This window comes from Monodelphis domestica, chromosome 2, assembly GCF_027887165.1.
Source record: "Monodelphis domestica isolate mMonDom1 chromosome 2, mMonDom1.pri, whole genome shotgun sequence".
Classification (NCBI taxonomy): domain Eukaryota; kingdom Metazoa; phylum Chordata; class Mammalia; order Didelphimorphia; family Didelphidae; genus Monodelphis; species Monodelphis domestica.
The window spans coordinates 34,369,180-34,389,218 of NC_077228.1; the positions used below are offsets into that span (position 1 = coordinate 34,369,180).

The following is a 20,039-nucleotide window of genomic DNA, read 5'->3' on the forward strand; positions in this document are numbered from 1 at the left end:
AGAGGAAAAGATTTCTTCAAAGAAGATAAAAAAAATAGAAAATCTGGTTTTGGTAGGTATATTGCATGCAACAGTAACATAACATAACATAACATAACATAACATAACATAGCATAAACAATACAACATGAAAACATAAACATGATTAGGATATATTAGTTCAAGTAGTGAATTAGTAAATAGGTAATTACTAACATTGTTATAATGAGTTGTAAAATAGTTAATAACAATGAACAATTATTTAGTATAGGATTTACTTTAGATTTTAGATAGTTTAGAATAGTAATAGTATAATTAGATAGGGTTAGTTTTAGGAGATTTTATTGAGATAGGGGTATTGTTAGATAGAGTTTAGGGTTGATAAGATTAGGTAAAATACAAAATACATTGCAACATACATAATAACATTAATTACATATGACATATGACATACCACACAAATATGTAAATAGATATGTAAATATATGTAAATGATGTGTATTATAGTTAGGACTAAAATTGTATAACTGTGTGTATGTGTGTACATTTAACATGTGTGTCAATATGGTGTGTATACATGTATAACATGCATGCGTACATTATATGTATGTGTTGTGTGTATACATGTATGTAAAATTTTGTGTGTACTTCATATTTACATAGGATAGTAAAATACACAGTTCTGTGTAAAAGTTTGGTTTTATGTCATAGGAATAAGAGTTAATTTAGAATAATATTGTGTTAAATTCATCTAATTTTGAATGTATTTTGCATAAGTGAGTTTGATGAATTAGTTTAACTTATTTGTACAAACTTATGAAATGTTGTGTTAATTGTATGTTTTCAAAATTTTCTGAATTTTATATTTATGTTTTATAATAGTAATAGGATTTTTCTGTATTCGTTTATAAGAATAGTATTTTATTATTTTAATATTTTGCATGAAATTTGTGTTAGTAGGGGGCAGCTGGGTGGCTCAGTGGATTGAGAACCAGGCCTAGAGACGGGAGGCCCTAGGTTCAAATCTGGTCTTAGACACTTCTTAACTATGTGACCCTGGGCAAGTCACTTGACCCACATTGCCTAGCCCTTACCACTCTTCTGCCTTGGAACTAATACACAGTATTGATTACAAGTCGGAAGGTAAGAGTTTAAAAAAAAAAGTGTGTTTGTATTTCTATTTTGATGGATTTGCTTACTTTGCTTTTGCATTTGTTTGTTTTATATTTTGAACTTTGTAACTGTTTAATATATAATTTTCCCCCTTTTCCTTTCCTCGATTTAAATCCCTAGAGTAAGGTAGTATTAGATAGGATAAGATAGGTGAGTGTAGGTTATTTATTATTTTGGGTAAGAATTTTAGTTTAGGTGGGATATAAGTTAGTGCACAAATACCAAAATATTGTTTTTAACACTATTCTCTCCATTTTGCTTAGTCTTAGAATTCTAGCATCCAGGAATGTTTACAACCCTACTTAAGGATTAAGTGTTGAAGAGGATGGCCTGTGACTGACATGTGCTAGCAAGTGACAAATAATAAACAACTGACAGACACCCTGGGCTGTCCTAAGTCAAGGTTAAGCTACCATTGGTACATGTGAGACATAGGAAGTGATATAAAAAACTGTATATATTTCACGTCATTTCCTCTCATTCTCTCTCTCATGGAGACGTTGGGCTCTTTCAGCGTTGGGAGTTCGTGGTGGCGTTCTTAGTGTGCTTGGTGAATGGTTTAGGCTGATTCCTTTTTTCCTTTACCTCCTAAAGTGTTATCCTCCTAAGAGGCCCCTCATCTCGGAGGAGGACACATGGCTAGAAGCCAAGCTAGATTGAGAAGGCCCCTTGGCCTAGGACTCTGAACTCCTATCTGGCTTTCCAGAGCAGTCCAATTTGTTTCCCCTCTATCTCTTCTTCTTAATTTCTTCCTACTATTGTAATTAAAACTCCATAAAAATCCCAAACTGACTTGAATATTTTATTGGGATTGAATTTTAATCCCTGACGACCACTAATATAATATATTCAGTCAACAACCCTAATTTTTACCCTTAACAGTGCAAAGGAGGGAACTGTTATAAGGAAATATATAAGGAGCAGAAGCTGCTGAAAAGGCAGGAAGCAGGAAGGTTCCAGAATTCTATGAGAGTGACAGAGTTGCTTTTCCTGGGGGACAGTTGAAGGTGGAGATTAGTTGGTCTAAGCTCCTTAGGTGGACCCTGTGAGTTTGACTAGTCTCCCTCTCCTGTGGCTGTCTTTCTGATCCAACTGCCTGTTCCTGTGTTTCTGTATATATCCGGTTGTTGCTGATAGTGATACTCCAACAGAGTTGCTTAAGACATCCAAGAGCCAACTGTCAGTGAGAACTCTTTCCCTTTTGTCTGTACCTGCTTACCTTCAAACATTACCACTTTTATTCACCATCTAGGGGGGATTAATTTGGTTAATGAAAGGTATTTATTGTAGGAACTGGGACTTTGGGTAGAGAAGTGATAGTGAAGATACCAACTGTCATAAGATAACAACTAGATTATTTTGGGGGGGTTATTTATATTATTAAAATAGATCATCATAATTCCCTTCCCTTCCTTCCCTTAACTTTAATAAACCCTGTTACATAGTATATTGGTATCCTGTTAACTTTATACTGTGGGCCTTCCCAAACCCTGTAATCCTTCTGATTACTGGTCCCAATAATATTCCTTGATCTACAAATATCCCTATACCACCAAGTATCATCTAGTTAGTTATTTCAGAGGGAAGGATAAAGGTGGTGACAGGCAATTTTTAAACCTAACTCTCATTAGAATTGGCTCAGTGAGGGAATAATAGTCAGACTTATTGTAGTATAGAATCCTATCTTATCATAGAGAGAAGTAGAAGGGGGATAAGAAGGAGGCAGTGGGGAGGAGAGTAATATACAGAACGGGGATGTTGGGGGAGTGATTAAAAGACCCTATAGAGAAGTTGGAGGAGAATAAGAAGAGTGATGGTGGGAAGGGGGATTATATATGAGAGGGAGAATGGGGGGTGTGAATAAAAGTAAAACACTTGTATGAAAGGAAAAAGTAAAAGGAGAAAGTGCAGGATTAAAAAGGGAAAACAAGAAGGAGGGGAATACACATATGGTAATCATAACTGTGAATATAAACTCATCCATAAATGAAAATGAATAACAGAGTGGATTAAAAAACAGAATCCTACAATATGTTGTTTACAACAAATACATTTGAAGTAAAGATAAGGAGATGGAGCAGAATCTATTGAGCTTCAACTGAGATAAAAAAAAAGGAATAGCAATCATGATCTCAGACAAAGCTAAAGCAAAAATAGGTCTGATTAAAAGAGATGAGGAAGGTAATTACATCTTGATAAAAGGTAGTATAGATAATGAAGTAAGATCAATACTTAACGTTTATGCACCAAATGGTATAGCCTCCAATTTTTAAAAGGAGAGAAACCAAAGGAGCTTAGGGAATAAATAGACAGTAAAACTATATCAGTGGGGGAACCTCAACCTTCCCTTATCAGAACTAGATAAGCCTAACAAAAAAATAACAAGAAAGAAGTAAAGGAAGTAATGAAATTTTAGAAAAGTTAGATTTAATAGATCTCTGGAGAAATTTGAATGGGAATAAAAAGGAAAATACCTTCTTTTCATCAGCACATGGTACGTTTACAAAATTGACTATGTACTTGGGCATAAAAATTTCACAAGCAAATGAAGTAAAACAGAAATAATAAATGTAAGCATTTCAGATTATAATGCAACAAAAATTATGATTAATAAGGGTTCATGGAAAGATAAATTAAAATTTAATTGAAAACTAAACAATCTAATTCTTTAGAATGAATGAATCAAAGAACAAATTCTAGAAACAATCAATGATTTCATTAAAGAATGATAATGGGAAGACAACATATCAAAATTTATGGGATACAAATAAGCAGTACTTGGGGGAAATGTATATCCCTGAATTTTTATATAAATCAAACAGAGAAAAAGCAGATCAATGAACTGGGCATACAACTAAAAAAAAAAAACACTAGAAAAACCACAATGTAATCTATTACATTCAAATTTCATCATCCATTTAGCCTTTTCTCCCATTCATTGCATTTGTATTATTTCTAGTTATTTTATCATAACAAAGCTTATATGAATATTTTCATACATACACAGTTTTTTAGTCTCACAATAGTGTCCCTCAGGCCTAATTTAGTAATGGGATCTCTAGGTCCATAAGCATGAAAGCAATATCAATACTGGGTCTTTATCTCAGAAAGATCAGATAAGGAGATAAGGAAAAAGAACCTACCTTTACCAAAATATTTTTAGCAATTATCTTGGAGATTTGCTTTGCTGATACTGGTTTGGTCCTTCACAATTGATCATTGTATAATATTGCTGTTACTGTATACCGTGTTCTCCTGGCTCTAATCCCTTCACTTTACATCAGTTCATATAAGTCTTTCCAGCTTTCTGAAATCATCCTGTTCATCAATCCTTATAGCACAATAATATTCCATCACTATATACCATATACCATAATTTGTTCAATCATTCCTCAATGGATAGACATCTCTTCAGTTTCTAATTCTTTGCCACCACAAAAAGAGCAGCTATAAATAGTTTTGTATAAGTGGGTCCTCCCCCCCCTTTTTTAATCTCTTTGAGATACAGACCTAGTAGTGGTATTATTGGATGAAAGGGTATGCATTGTTGTGTGGCCCTTTTGGCATAGTTCATAATCCCCCTCCAGAATGGTTGGATCAGTCCACAATTCCACCAGCAATGCATTTGTATTCCCAATTTTGCCATATCCCCTCCAACATTTATCATTTTCCTTTACTGTTTTATTGACCATTCTGACAGGTGTGAGGTGGTACCTCAGAATTGTTTTAATTTGCATTTCTCTAATCAAAAGGGATTTAGAACATATTTTCATATGATTATTGATAGCTTTGATTTGTTAATCTGGAAACTGCTTATTTATATATCCTTTGACCACATGTGAATTGGGGAATGACTTTGATTCTTATAAATTTAACTTAGTTCTCTATATATTTGAGAGATGAGACTTTTATCAGAGAGATTTGTCATGTTATGAAAATTTTCCCCCAGTTTGTTGTTTTCCTTCTAATCTTGATTACATTGATTTTGTTTGTATAAAACCTTTTAAATATAATATAGTCAAAATTATTCATTTTATATCTTATAATTTTCTCTATCTCTTATTTGGTCATAAATTCTTCCCTTCTCCAGAGATTTAACAGGTAAATTATTCTATGGTCCCCTAATTTACTTAAAATATTCTTTATGACTGAATCATATACCCATTTTGAAAAAAAGAATTTAAAAAAGTTTCTGTGCTTAAAAAAATTTAGGCAATAGATCGTCTTCATCCACTTGGTCTTTCCTGTGTGGATGATAAAACCAAACTTCTTTAGTGGCTACAAAGGTTTTCCAGGAGGCCTTGCAAGGTTTGAGGGCTTGGTGCACTCAGTAAAGTGTCTTTCACAGATCAGAACATCTAGAGAACCTTGCCATCCACTTGAAGAGAACCCCTCTCTGCCTTAAACTCTGAGCTAGATCTCCTAGCTTCTAGTCAGAGAGGCACATACCTCTGGCGAATATGGATCTCCCTATTTGAAACTCTGCCTGATGTTTATCATTAGAAGGTCACTGAACAGGTTATGTCTGATGTTACATACTACACATTGCAGAATATCTATCAGTCAATAAATATTCATTAAGTACCTACTATTAACTACCTACACACACTATCTTAAAAATGGAGGATATACAGAAAGATAAAAGAATGTCCCTGCCCTTGGGGGGAGTTCACAATCTAATAGGAGACTCACTTGTTCTCCTTTATCTCTTCACCAAGGATACCTTGAATCATGTGGAACCAGTTCTCCTAATGATTTCATATAGAGAAGGAAAGTAAGCCAGTAGGTCATATAGGTCAGTAATTGCTGAGGTTCTCTGAGTCATCTTATTTCACTATGAATTACATGGTTTGAAATTTTCTCCCACACTTTTGGCATTGCCCCCTTTATATACCTTGTATATAAATAAATCTCTCAAGACTCTCAGCATTGCGCCCCCTCCAACAAGGATCTCTCTTGTATAGACTTGGCCCCATCCAGCTGCTTTCCTCATCTTTTGCTCTTTTGAATGGTGTTTCTACTTCCTCAAAAAGTATATGTGGGGTCAGGTCCAAGGTTAGTGGTTCTTTTGCCTTTTTAAACAGCTTTTTGCAGATCTTTTCCATGTTTCTTCTCTTTTCATCTTTGAATGCCCTTAGGATGACTTTGCTAAAGCTTAGATCTTTTGCCAAGTCTTCTTGAAACTGATATTACCCTCCACTGCTTCTCTCCCCATTACAAAACAATTTTCTTATGATAGGCCATGATCCTTCTTTTAAGATTTTATAGGCAAGTTTGCTGTCTAACCTGATATTAGCTTTGGCAGCTTTCTCTCTGGCGAGTCAGATGTTTGTTGTTTAATGCTTTGGGGCACTTTTTTGGTCTCTTTGTTGTCATGTTTAATTGATGCTCGTTTCATCTAGAAAATGTATAAAAACAATATTAATGTCTTTTCTGCTGTCCATTTCCCATGTTTGTTTGTCAATTATTTGTAAATATAGTTCAGGATTGGATTATTTCAAATGTATGTCATCTCTCTCTTATTCTTATTCTTTCTTTGTTGCCAATAAGCATCTCTTCTTTTCCCCCCCTAAACCCTTGCTAGTAACAACTCTAAGACAGAAGGTCAAGGGCTAGACAAATGGGTTTAAGTGACTTGCCCAGGGGATCACAACTAGGAAAGTGTATGAATCCAGATTTGAACCCAGGTCCTCCCAACTCCAGGCCTGATACTCTTTTCTGTGCTACCTCACTGACCCAAGTATCCCTTCTTAATACACAATACCTTGTTCTCTTTTGCCCTTTACTATACTATTTCTTTTCCTTTTCTTGTTTGTTTTTTTTAAACCCTCACCCTGTGTTTTAGAATCAATAGTGAATACTGGCTCCAAGGCAGAAGAGTGGTAAGGGCTAGGCAATGGGGGTCAAGTGACTTGCCCAGGGTCACACTGCTACGAAGTGTCTGAGGCCAAATTTGAACCCAGGACCTCCCATCTCTAGGCTTGGCTCTCCATCCAGAGAGCCACCCAGCTGTCCATTTTTCTTTTTTTTTTTTAAGCCTACAACTCTCAGTATTCCCAGGAGATCTCCCATCCAAGCAGTAATCAAGATTGACCCTGTTTAGCTTCTGAGATCAGACAAGATTGGGCTTGTTCAGGATGGTATGGCCTTTTCTTTTTTTTAATGAGGTCTACTTGTCAAGAGCTGTGGTCCAGCCCTGAACTTCAATCCATTGAGGAGAATTAGCTTTCCCTCTGGCACCGGGGCCTTTATTTCCTCATGTTGCCTGAACTTGGGCCCTTTATCTTAAGACTTTTGCAGCCAGAGGGGGTACCACCTACTCTTTTCTTTCATTTTGTTTTCTCTTGAGCCTTTCTCAGTGCCTCAAACACAAGTCAAGGCTAAGGTAGAGCAGGAGATGGTAGAAGAGTCATAGAAAGTTTTCTCCATCCCTCCATCGCTTTTAGCAAAAGGAGATATTAAAGGCATTTTCTCACAACCTGTCGGGGAAGTATGAAGAAACTCCTCCATCAGACTGGTGGGATTATAGGACATCAGCCCTTGGTATCACCCAGGGAACTTGTGGTGGGTGGCTGAGAGGATCAGCCCTTCTCTGGGTGGCCCCTCCTGACATCATCTTCATCTTTCCCTTTGGGCCTCTTACTAAAGGCAACATGACGATAGCAAGGGTCATGGCTTTGCTGGCCCCACTGGCCATTGCGTTCAAAATGCAAGCACCATTCATGGGTTTGCTTCCTGGACTCCAGGGTTTTGAAGAGAGATCTGCGTCCTCTAACTGAGGAGAGGCTGGAGGATTCCGGATGCAAGAAATCATGGCAGAGGCCAGTGGAGGCGTTGAGATGAGGGAGCTAGTGAGAGGAGATGAGCTCTGCTGCTGAGACTTGGGACATAGTTGGAGGATGACAGGCCCCAGAGCTAAGACTTTGCTCTTCCTAGGGTGGAAACTCTTGCTTTTCCCCCCAAGGCTTATCGTAACACCTAGGCCAGGGCAAATCTGGGTTCAAATCTGGCCTCAGACACTTCCCAGTTGTGTAACCCTGGGCAAGTCACTTAATCCCCATTGCCTAGCCCTTACGGCTCTTCCGCCTTGTAACTAATACAGAGTATTGATTCCAAGACAGAGGTGAGGGTTTAAACCGCTGAGTCCAAGGCCCTGTGATTGGCCACACGTGTTCGACATGGCTTCCTTTTTAACAAATACTTTACATGTGTGTTCCACACTTGTTCTTAACACTCATCTCACTTATGTGTAGGACAGCACATCTCCAGATTTATGGGAAGGAGGTGTTATATTACTACTGTTCTTAAAATGCCTTCAGGAAATAAATACATGAGCAAACTGTAACCTTTAATTAACTAGACTGAAGGTAAACATTTGCAGACACATTCCCTTTTAGTCAGGACATATGGTGGGAGAGAATGTCATAGATTTTCCAGAAGATGTTTTGTACCAATTTTTCTTTCTGCAATACCTTAGTAATTACCCTTTTCTAAAGGCTGGGGGGGGGGGGGCAACTAGGGGGCTCAGTAGATTGAGAGTCAAACCCAAAGATGGAAGGTCCTGTGTTCACATCTGACCTCAGATACTTCCTAGCTGTGTGACCCTGGGCTAGTCACTTGACCCCCATTGCTTAGCCCTTACCACTCTTCTGCCTTGTAACTAATACATAGTATTGATTCTAAGACAGAAGGTAAGGGGTTTAAAAAAAAAAAACACACTAAAAACTACAGACTTTTAGACTGGCACAGTAGATGGGAGTGCCAGGCCTCAAGTCAAAAAGACCATCTTCCTCAGTTCAAATCTGACCTCAGATGCTTACTAGCTATGTCACCCTAGGCAAGTCACTTGACTTCTGTTTGCCATCATCTACTAAAATAGGAAATGGCAGACCACTCCAGTATCTTTGCTAAGAAAATCCCAAATGGAATCACTGAAGAGTTCCATAAGACTGAAACTACTGAACAACAAAAAGGCTCATATAATCTGGATGACTAAATTAAATCAACTGCCAATCACCGATCCTTCATCCCTAAAGAAATGCACCTAGATTTGCTTTGGAGGACTGAACTCTCAGGGCTAGTGAGAGCTGAGATAAGAGTTCTAAAGGGCCACACTTCAATCCATGGCCCAGGAAGAACAAAGACCTCCCTTGTGTGTTAACAGGTCAATAAAGAGTTGTCTATAGAGGCCCCCACTACACTCATTCTTCTGATATTCTCAGAATTCTGCTGGTATCGGATATCCTTCAGGTGAGCTCTGACATTTGCTCTTCAAGAACAGGCTGCCACTTTGTCCTCAGAGCTTCTCACTCCCTCCTCTTTGAGGGGCTGAAGCAAATAAACTGAGTTCCTTAAGCAATGCATTTAGGATTCAGATATATTTGAAATGTTTTTGTTAATTTATCCAATAATGACTTGGAGGATTTATTTTTTTAATTTAATTTAATTGATTAATTAAGAAAAATTTTCCATGGTTCCATGATTCATGTTCTTTCCCTCCCCTCCTCCCCCCCAGCCAATGAACAATTCCCCTGGGTTTTACATTGTCATTGATCAAGACCTATTTCCATATTATTATTTGCACAAGAGTGATGGTTTAGAGTCTACATCCCCAATCATATCCCCATTGACCCATGTGATATCAAGCAGTCGTTTTTCTTCTGTGTTTCTGCTCCCACAGTTCTTTCTCTGGATGTGGATAGTGTTTCTTCTCTTGAGTCCCTCAGAATTGTCCTGGCTCATTGCATTGCTGCTAGTAGAGAAGTCTATTACATTCAATTATGCCACAGTGTATCAGTCTCTGTGTATAATGTTCTCCTGGTTCTGCTCCTTTCACTCTGCATCAATTCCTGGAGGTCTCTCCAGTTCACATGGAATGACTTGGAGGATTTTTTGACCATCATAGATTCTCCTTTACCAGACAAGAAATCAAAGAGTAACATAAGAGGTCCTGAGGATGGGAATCCCATAAAATTCTAGAAATTACCTCAAAGGGTATAAAGCTTGCATTAAAGTAGTAAACTAAGAACAATGTATCTATAACTGAAAGGGAAATCATATCCAAAATACATTTATCAGCAGTGATCATCAAAACAATCTGGTATTGCCTAAGATATACAATGGTAAACCAGTAGAACAGATTAGGTGTACAAAACATAGTAGTAAATGATCATAGTAATCTAATGTTTGATAAACCCAAAGATCCAAGCTTTTGGGTGAAGGATTAACTATTTGCCAAAACAGTTTGGAAAGCAATTTGGCAGAAACTAGGCATAGACCAGTATCTCATACCATATACAAAGATAAGGTCAAAATGGGTCCATGATTTAGACACTAAGGGTGATATCAATATCCAAATCAAGGGACACAGAAAATTTTATCTGTTAGATCTATGGATAAGGGAAGAGTTAATGACAAAACAAGAGGCAGAGAGGATCACAAGAAATATAATGGATAATTTTGATACATAGAGTCAAAAGGGTTTTGCATCAACAAAACTAATGTAGCAAAAACCAGAAGAAAAAACAGGCAGCTGCAGGGGGTTGGGGGTCAGGGATTCTATAGCAAGTTTCTCTGATAAAAGCCTCACTATCAAATATATAGGGAATTGAGTCAAATTTATAAAAACAAGAACCATTCCCATCTGAGAAATTGTCAAAGGAATGAATAGGCAATTTTCAGAAGAAGAAATTAAAGTTATCTATAATCATATAAAAATGTTCTAAATAATTATTAATTAGAGAAATGCAAATTAAAATAACTCTGAGGTACCACCTCACATCTATCAGATTGGCCAACATGACAGAAAAGGAAAATGACAAATACCAGAGGGAATGTGGAAAAGCAAGGACATTAAGGTGCTGTTGGTGGAGTTGTAAACTGGTCCAACCATTCTAAAGAACAATTTGGAACTATGTCCAAAAGACTTTGAAACTGTTCATACATTCTGAGCCAGCAATACTAGTCTGTATCCCAAGGAGATTAAAGAAAAAGGACATGTACATAGAAAAATATTTGTAGCAACTCTTGTTATGGTGGCAAAGAACTGGAATTAAGAGGATTCCTGTCAGTTGGGGAATGGCGGAACAAGTGGTATTATATGATTGTAGTGGAATGTTATTGTGCTATAAGAAATGACAAGGCAGGTGGTTTCAGAAAAATCTGGGAAGACTTACACGAAATGATGCAAAGTGAAGTGAGCAGAATAAGGAGAATGTTGTTCACAGTAACAGCTATATCGTAATAATGATCAACTGTAAAAGACTTACCTCCTCTGATCAATATAATGATCCAAGGCAATTCCAAAGGACTGATGATGAAAAATACTCCCAGTCTCCAGAGATCTAATGAACTCTGAGTGCAGACTGAAGCAGACATTTTTTCACTTTATTTTTCTTACTGTTTTTTGAAACTTGGATAACGTGAAAATATGTTTTGTATGACTTCACATGTATAAGCAATATTATTGCTTGCCTTCTCAATGGGTGGGTGGGGGACTAAGAGGGAGCAGAATTTGGAACTCAGTAATTTTTAAGTTACAGTTTAAAGTTAAAATAAATAAAATAAAAAAGAACTCTTGATCTAAAACCTATGATTGAGTCAAAAGAGAAGTATACTTACCTAGTCATGGATTGGGACATAGAGCCTTGTCACTCACTTTAAGTGGGGTGGGGTGGGGTGATTTGATTGATTGATTCAGTTGACCCACTCTTTTTTACATTAGTATCTTTTGATACATTTTTAAAATTCATGTGCATGTACATGAATGGTCTAAATATGGCAGGAGTTGGGGTTGAGGGGGGTAGGATAGATAGCTCTGAAATCTAGCCCACTCCTCTCCACTCCTCACCAAGGGATACTACCTTAAGGGGAGGAGAAGGGTTGTGGCTGGGTACTTGCTCCTTGGATCCTCATATTTTTCTAAGAGGAATATCAGAATAGAAGCATATCTCTCTGCCTCCTCAAATATTTCTGACCAGGAGATACAAGTCTGGTTCAAAACCAAATCTGTTAATGTGGTCACTATCACTTACTATACTAACTGCCACTCTTTGTATACAGAATGCTTATCATAATGTGTGGCACATAGTAGGCACTTAATAAACATTTACTGACTGTTTGGGCATTTTTTGATTGTGTCTGACCCCCATTTGGGGTTTTCTCAGTATAGGTCCTGGAGTGGTTTACCAATTCCTTCTCTAACTCATTTGACAGATGAGAAAACTAATGTAAACAGGATTAAGTGACTTGCCCAGAACACACAGCTAGTAAGTGTGTGAGGTCAGGTTTGAACTCAAGAAGATGAATCTTCCTAATTCCAAGTCCAGTGTTCTATCCACTGTGCTACCTAGCTGCCCATATTGACTAACTAATCTACCTGTTTGACTCTTTTCTTCCAAACACTACTTAGCCAAATGATCATCACAAATGAGTAAAACCATTATTCTAAGCAAAGTGCAAAGAGAACTTAGAGAAGTTTCATAGATGAAAAAATACTATAAAATCCAAGGGGCAGCTAGGTGGTTCAGTAGATTGAGAGCCAGGCCTAGAGATGAAAGGTCCTAGGTTCCAATACAGTCTCAGACACTTCCTAGCTGTGTGACCCTGGGTAAGTCACTTAATCCCTATTACCTAGCTCTTACCACTCTTCTGCTTTAGAACAAATGCATAGTATTGATTCTAAAACAGAAAATAGGAGAGAAAGAAAGAAAGAAAGAAAGAAAGAAAGAAAGAAAGAAAGAAAGAAAGAAAGAAAGAAAGAAAGAAAGAAAGAAAGAAAGAAAGAAAGAGAGAAAGAAAGAAAGAAAGAAAGAAAGAAAGAAAGAAAGAAAGAAAGAAAGAAAGAAAGAAAGAAAGAAAGAAAGAAAGAAAGAAGGAAGGAAGGAAGGAAGGAAGGAAGGAAGGAAGGAAGGAAGGAAGGAAGGAAGGAAGGAAGGAAGGAAGGAAGGAAGGAAGGAAGAAGTGTAAACCTTAAAATTTCTTAGACTTATAAATGTTGGAAATTTCACCATTGGGAAATTTCATACTTGAAAAATTTCCTACTCATAGTCTATTGGAATGTGAACCCCCTTGGCATTGGAGGGTCCTTCTCCTCCCTACTTAAGATTACTTTAGGACAGAAACCTTTTGCTGAACAATGGAAAGGGCTTTGACCTATGCTTAAGCATAGAACAGGAAGTTCTTTGAGTCATGATTGATTTTAGAATTGATACAATAGAGATACTTGGAATGACAGAACCAGGTCTTGGAACTTACAATCTCCACCCTACTCAGTCCTAACAGGATTTAGGAAGGGCTGCAGCATAGATCAAAATTTAATTATTTGAGAATATGACCTTCAACAGACATGTGCAATGGGGCAGACCTCTGGGCAGTCCTGGGTTAAGCTAGAGTCACCATTGGCACAGGGAAGACATGGACAGTGATTGGTAGATGTTAGAACTGAGGGGAGGGAACTGAGATGGTTTCCTTAAAGATAGCGGGGTCTGAGGACTGAGGGGGAGGTTCAAGAGGTTTTGCTTTGAGAGGTTGTGCTCTGAGAAGTTTTGCTCTGAAGGAGGATGGAGGTGGAGGCCGCTGAGACTGTTTCTCCATTTTGGTCACGTGAGTGATAGGGACTGATCTCTTTTCTTTGCCTCAGCTATCTAAGGGCTTGGGCCTTTTGGCCCAGCCTAAACAGAGGGGGTTTCTCTCTCCTTTCTCTCTCTCTCTCTCTCTCTCTCTCTCTCTCTCTCTCTCTCTCTCTCTCTCTCTCTCTCTCTCTAATACCTTTCTTCCTCCTGTTTGTAATTAAACTCCATAAAAGGTTGACTGCTGACTTGAGTTTTCATTAAGGAATTACATAGCTGAATTCCTTGGCGACCTTAAATTAATATATATCAGTCTTTTAAAGTGATTTCCTTGTCATGGAAGGAAGGAAGGAAGGAAGGAAGGAAGGAAGGAAGGAAGGAAGGAAGGAAGAAAAAGAAAGAATCCAGCCAGGTGGCTTAGTGGATTGAGAGGCAGACATGGGAATGGGAGGTTCTCTAAACAGACAACTCTTTGTTGATCTCTTAAGGAAAAGAGAGGTCTGTGTGGTCTTCTTGTGTCATGGATGTGTAGCCCTTATGAACTCCAGGAGTCCTTATCTCAGCTCTCCCTAGCACTGAGAGTTGAGTCCTCCAAAGCAAAACTAGGTACATTTCTTTAGGGATGAAGGGCATAAAGCTCAGTCTAAAACAGAAAGTAGGGACTGTTTTGATCCAGGGTTTGTAGCCCAAAGAGATAAGAAGGAAAAAGACTTGTACAAGAATATTCATAGCTGTGATTTTTGTAGCAAAAAATTGGAAAATGAGGGGATGCCTTTCAATTGGGGAATGGCTAAACAAATTGTGGTATCTGTTAGTGATGGAATACTATTGTGTTGAAAGGAATAATGAACTGGAGGGATTCCATGTGAACTGGAAGGACCTCCAGGAAGTGATGCAGAGTGAGAGGAGCAGAACCAGGAAAACATTGTACACAGAGACTGATACATTGGAGCACAATCGAATGTAATAGACTTTTCTAGTTGTAGCAGTGTAATGACTCAGGACAATCCAGAGGGACTTACAAGAAAGAATGCTATCCACATCCAGAGAAAGAACTGTGGGAACAGAAATGAGAAGAAATACATATGATAGAGCATGTGGTTTGATGAAGAAATGATTGGGGATTTTGGCTTTAAATGATCACTCTATTGCAAATATGAATAATATGGAAATCGGTTTTGAACAATGATCTATGTATAACCCAGTGGAACTGCTTGTTAGCTCTGGGAGGGGGGAGGAAAGAGGGGAGGGAAAGAATATGAATCATATAACTATGGAAAAATATTGTTAATTAATTTAAAAAAAAGAAAGTAAGGATTGAAAAAGTACATTGACTCTCAGCTAAGATCGAGGAATCTCATTTGGAAGCATGAATTAAGCCCCAGTGTCAACCAAAGGAAAAGCCTCCAAAAACATCTGGAAGAGAAGCTGGGAATCAGGGACATGTGGATGAGTTAGCTTCCCCTCCATGTCTTTGGCTTCCCAAGCCTTTCCCCCCACATCTCTCCTAGGTCTGAAATCTCTCCCTGAAGTAGCTCTGGCCCTAACTCCACCCATAGCGCTGGCCCACACCATTCCTTCAGCATTCTTTCCACCACCTTCTGCATCTCTAATGGCAAACAAAAGAGTCAGGGCTGGGAAGACTGGATTCCATGTAGCCTCTGCTAGCATTAGTACAAAGGCTAGTAGCCTAAAATAACAACTACTTGTAGTTTTTAAGTCAGAACCCTAGAGAAGTCAGTTAGTCATCAAGATCTTTCAGAATTTTAATTTCCTATAAGCTTGAGGTTTGAGTTTTCTACCTTAACACAGAAGAGTTCAAATTTACCTGGAGTCTAGCTCTCTGCCTGTCCTTTCTTCTCCTTTCACTTTATAGCCTTTTCCAACTTCTTTTTTTAAAACTTTATTAATTTAATTAATTACTTTAGAATATTTTTCCATAGTTACATGAATCATGTTCTTTCCCTCCCCTCCTCCCACAGCCAACGAGCAATTCCACTGGGTTTTACATGTGTCATTGATCAAGGCCTATTTCCATATTATTGATATTTGCACTAGGGTGATCGTTTAGCGTCTGCATCCCCAATCATATCCCCATTGATCCATGTGATCAAGCAGTTGTTTTTCTTCTGTTTCTGCTCCCGCAGTTCTTCCTCTGGATGTGTGGATAGTGTTCTTTCTCCCAAGTCTCTCAGAATTGTCCTGGATCATTGCATTACTGCTAGTCCATTACATTCCATTGTACCACAGTGTATCAGTCTCTGTGTACAATGTTCTCCTGGTTCTGCTCCTCTCGCTTTGCATCAGTTCCTGGAGGTTGTTCCAGTTCACATGGAATTCCTCCAGTTCATTATTCCTTTTAGCACAATAGTATTCCATCACCAACAGATACCACAATTTGTTCAGCCATTCCCCAATTGATGGGCATCTCCTCATTTTCCAAGTTTTTGCCACCACAAAGAGCCAGCTATGAATATTCTTGTACAAGTCTTTTTCCTTGTTATCTCTTTGGGGTACAAACCCAGCAGTGCTATGGCTGGATCAAAGGGCAGACAGTCTTTTATCACCCTTTGGGCATAATTCCAAATTGCCCTCCAGAATGGTTGCATCAATTCACAACTCCACCAGCAATGAATTAATGTCCCAACTTTGCCACATCCCCGCCAGCATTTATTACTTTCATTTGCTGTCATGTTAGCCAATGTGCTAAGTGTGAGGTTATACCTTAGCATTGTTTTGATTTATAGTTCTGTATAAGAGATTTAAAACACTTTTTCATGTGCTTACTGATAGTTTCAGTAAAGATAATTTCTTTATCTGAAAATTGCCTATTCATGCCCATTTATCAATTGGGAAATGGCTTGATTTTTTTGTACAATTGATTTAGCTCCTTTTAAATTTGAATAATTAGACCTTTGTTGGAGGTTTTTGTTATTTTTTCCTCAATTTGTTGCTTCCCTTCTAATTTTGTTTGTATTGGTTTTATTTGTAAAAAAAAAAAAACTTTTTAATTTAAGGTAATCAAAATTATTTATTTTACATTTTGTAATATTCTCTATCTCTTGCTTGATCTTAAAATCTTTCCTTTCTCAAAGATCCGAGAAGTTTACTACTCTGTGTTTACCTAATTTACTTATAGTTTCCTTCTTTATATTTAAGTCATTCACCCATTCTGAGTTTATCTTGCTGTAGGGTGTGAGGTGTTGGTCCAAACCTAATCTCTCCCATGTTGTTTTCCAATTTTCCCAGCAGTTTTTATCAAATACTGGATTTTTGTCCCAAAAGTTGGGGTCTTTGGGTTTGTCATAGACTGTCTTGCTGAGGTCACTTACCCCAAGTCTATTCCACTGATCCTCCTTTCTGTCTCTTAGCCAGTACCAAATTGTTTTGATGATCACTGCTTTATAGTAGTTTGAGACCTGGGACTGCAACACCACCTTCCTTTGCATTTTTTTTCATTATTTCCCTGGATTTCCTTGATCTTTTGTTCTCCAAATGAACTTTGTTATGCTCCTTTTCCACCTTCTGACCAGAGTCAAGTTCACCTTTGTCTACTTTGAACTCCTCCTCCACCACCCCTGAAGCCCCATTCTCTTGTATTTTTCTTAAGAACATTTCTTCATTCTCTATCACCTGGATGGAGAGGTCTTGCTCAAGTCCCTTTAGCTTCTCTTTCCAGAAATTCAGCCTGCACTTGAAAAAAGCCACTTGGCTGTGGCAGAGGGACAGACTCTTTGATGCAGACTGTTGGGAAATGTGCCTTGCTCTCTCCCTTATTTGGACCTGTCTTTATCCCAATAAGGCAATTAACAAACATTTAGTAAGTATCTATTGTGCATTTAACCTCTTTCCTAGGTATTGGGGGTACAAAGACAAAAGTGATAGAGGCTCTGGCTTTTTTTTTTAACTCTTTCCTTCTTCTGTCTTAGAATCAATACTAAGTATTAGTTAGGAGGTAGAAGAGCCAGAAGGGCTAGGTAATTGAGGTTCAGTGATTTGCCCAGGGTCACATAGCTAGGAAGTGTCTGGGGTCCTATTTGAACCCAGGACCACCCAACTATAGACCTGGCTGTCAGTTCACTGAGCCACCTAGGTGATCTGAGAGAGGTTCTTTCTTCAAAGAATTTTCATTCTGCTAGAAGGATACACAATATGTTCACAGATAGTTCATATGGGATGGGCAGGTAGGTGACATAGTGAATAAAATTTCCAGCCTGGAGTCAGGAAGACTCACTTTCCTGTGTTATTTCCTAGCTGTGTGACCCTGGGCAAGTCATGTAACCCTGTTTGCCTCAGTTTCCCCATATGTAATATGACCTGGAGAAGGCAATAGCAAACCACACCAGTATCTCCGCCAAGAAAAACCTATATAGGATCACAAAGGATTGGGCATGACTGAAAAAAAAAAGAACAGTACATAGGGGATACATATAGATTAATAGGGGTGGCTGGGTTGCTCAGTACCTAGAGAGCCAGGCCTGGAATCTAGAGGTCCTGGAATTAAATCTGGCCTCAGACACTTCCTAGTTGTGTGATCTTGGGCAAGTCACTTAAAATTCCCATTGCCTAGCCCTTACTGTCTTCTGCCTTAGAACTTATATTTAGTATCTATTCTAAGATAGAAGGAAAGCAATATGTAAGTGTGGTTTGCAGGGTAATAAAAATAAAATTAAATAAATAAAAATAAAGATTGAAATGTAAAAAACAGATTACATAGAAAAATAAGATACAGGTTATTAAAAATAATAGCTAGCATTTATATAGCACTTTAAGGTTTGCAAAGCCCAACAACTCTAGGAGGTAGTTATTATTGTTTTCTTCATTTTACAAGTGATGTTATGGTGGAAATTTTAGCTTTTAAGATTGATGTAATATTGAACAATGGCCGCCAAGGAATTTACTTATGAAATTCCTAAAATGAAACACTCAAGTCAGAATGGAGTTTATGGAGGTTTAATCACAATGGGAGTAGGGAAAGGAGAGGGAGAGAAGGAGAGAAGAGAAAAGGGAAAGGGGCTACTCAACCTCTGACCAAGGCAGAGGGAGTTTTAGGCCCAAAGGGCCAAGGTGGAAAGAATCAGTCCTTAACTCACGTGAGTAATCTGAAGGAAAGCTGTCTGCGGGCGTCCTCCCTGTCCAAGCTCCTAACACCAACTGGAGTCTAGCTCTCTCCACAGGAAGTGAGCGAAATCCAGAGGCTGTTCCTTACCTCACTTCCTGTGTCTCACAAGTGCCAATGGTTGGCTCTAGCTTAGCTTAGGACAACCCAGGTGGGCAGTTAGTTATTTCTGATTTGTCATTGACTAGCATATGCCCGTGTAGTGTGGGTGTGCACAATTTTTGGGTGCTATACCAAGATGGAGACTTTTAAAATTCACAGTGAGGAAACTGAGGCAGGGAGATTAGGTGATTTTTTTTCCAGGACACATAGCTAAGTAAATGTCTGAGGTAGCATTTGAACTCAGGTCTTCCTAACTCCAGATTGAATACTCTAATCATTGAGCCATCTACATGCCTATGATTTGTGAGTTGGGGAGGTCACTAACAACTGAAAGAATCAAGAAAGGCCTTTTGAAGGTAGAGGTACCTGAGCTAAGCCTTGAAAAGAGTTACAAGTTTTAAGAGGAGTTTTAGGAGGGGAGAAAGAAAAGCATTCCAGGCATGGGGGTTCCCCATGAACAGAGATAGCAGACAATGGAAGAGCAAATAGGCCACTTTGGCCAGACTAAAGAGTACATGAAGGAGTTTTTGCACAAACAAAGCCATTGCAACCAAGATTAAAAGGAAAACAACAAATTGGGTGGGTGGGTGGGGGTTTCTAGCAAGTGTCTCTGACAAAGGCCTCATTTCTTGAATATATAGAGAACAGAGTCAATTTTATAAATTCCCCAATTGTTAGATGGTGAAATGATATGAACAGTTAATTCTCAGATGAAGAAATTAAAACTATCATTAGTCATATGAAAAAATGCCCCAAATCACTATTTATTAGAGAAATGTAAATTAAAACAACTGAGGTACCCCCCACACACACACACCTATCTGACTGGATAATATGGCAAAAAAAGGAAAATTGTAAATATTGGAGGTGATGTGGGAAAATTGGAACACTGATACACTGTTGGTGGATCTGCAAACTGATACAACCATTCTGGAGAGCAATTTGGAACCATGCCTAAAGGGCCATCAAACTGTGCACACCTTTTGACCCAATAATACCACTACTAGATCTGTATCCCAAAGAAATCAAAGATAGAGGAAAAAGACCTACAAAAAAAGCAAGTCTTCTTGTGGTGGCAAAGAACTGGAAACTGAAGG

At 38.2% G+C, this 20,039-nt stretch overlaps 1 long non-coding RNA gene across 1 annotated transcript in view; it reads left to right on the forward strand.

Annotated features, from left to right (window-relative positions):
* Nucleotides 1–778: 778 nt before the first annotated feature.
* The window catches only part of LOC103099334 (uncharacterized), a 29,027-nt gene continuing 9,766 nt past the window's right edge, over nucleotides 779–20,039 (forward strand). The window contains exon 1 of the long non-coding RNA XR_460990.3: nucleotides 779–2,331. This is a non-coding gene — a long non-coding RNA (uncharacterized LOC103099334). The remainder of the gene's footprint in view (nucleotides 2,332–20,039) is intronic.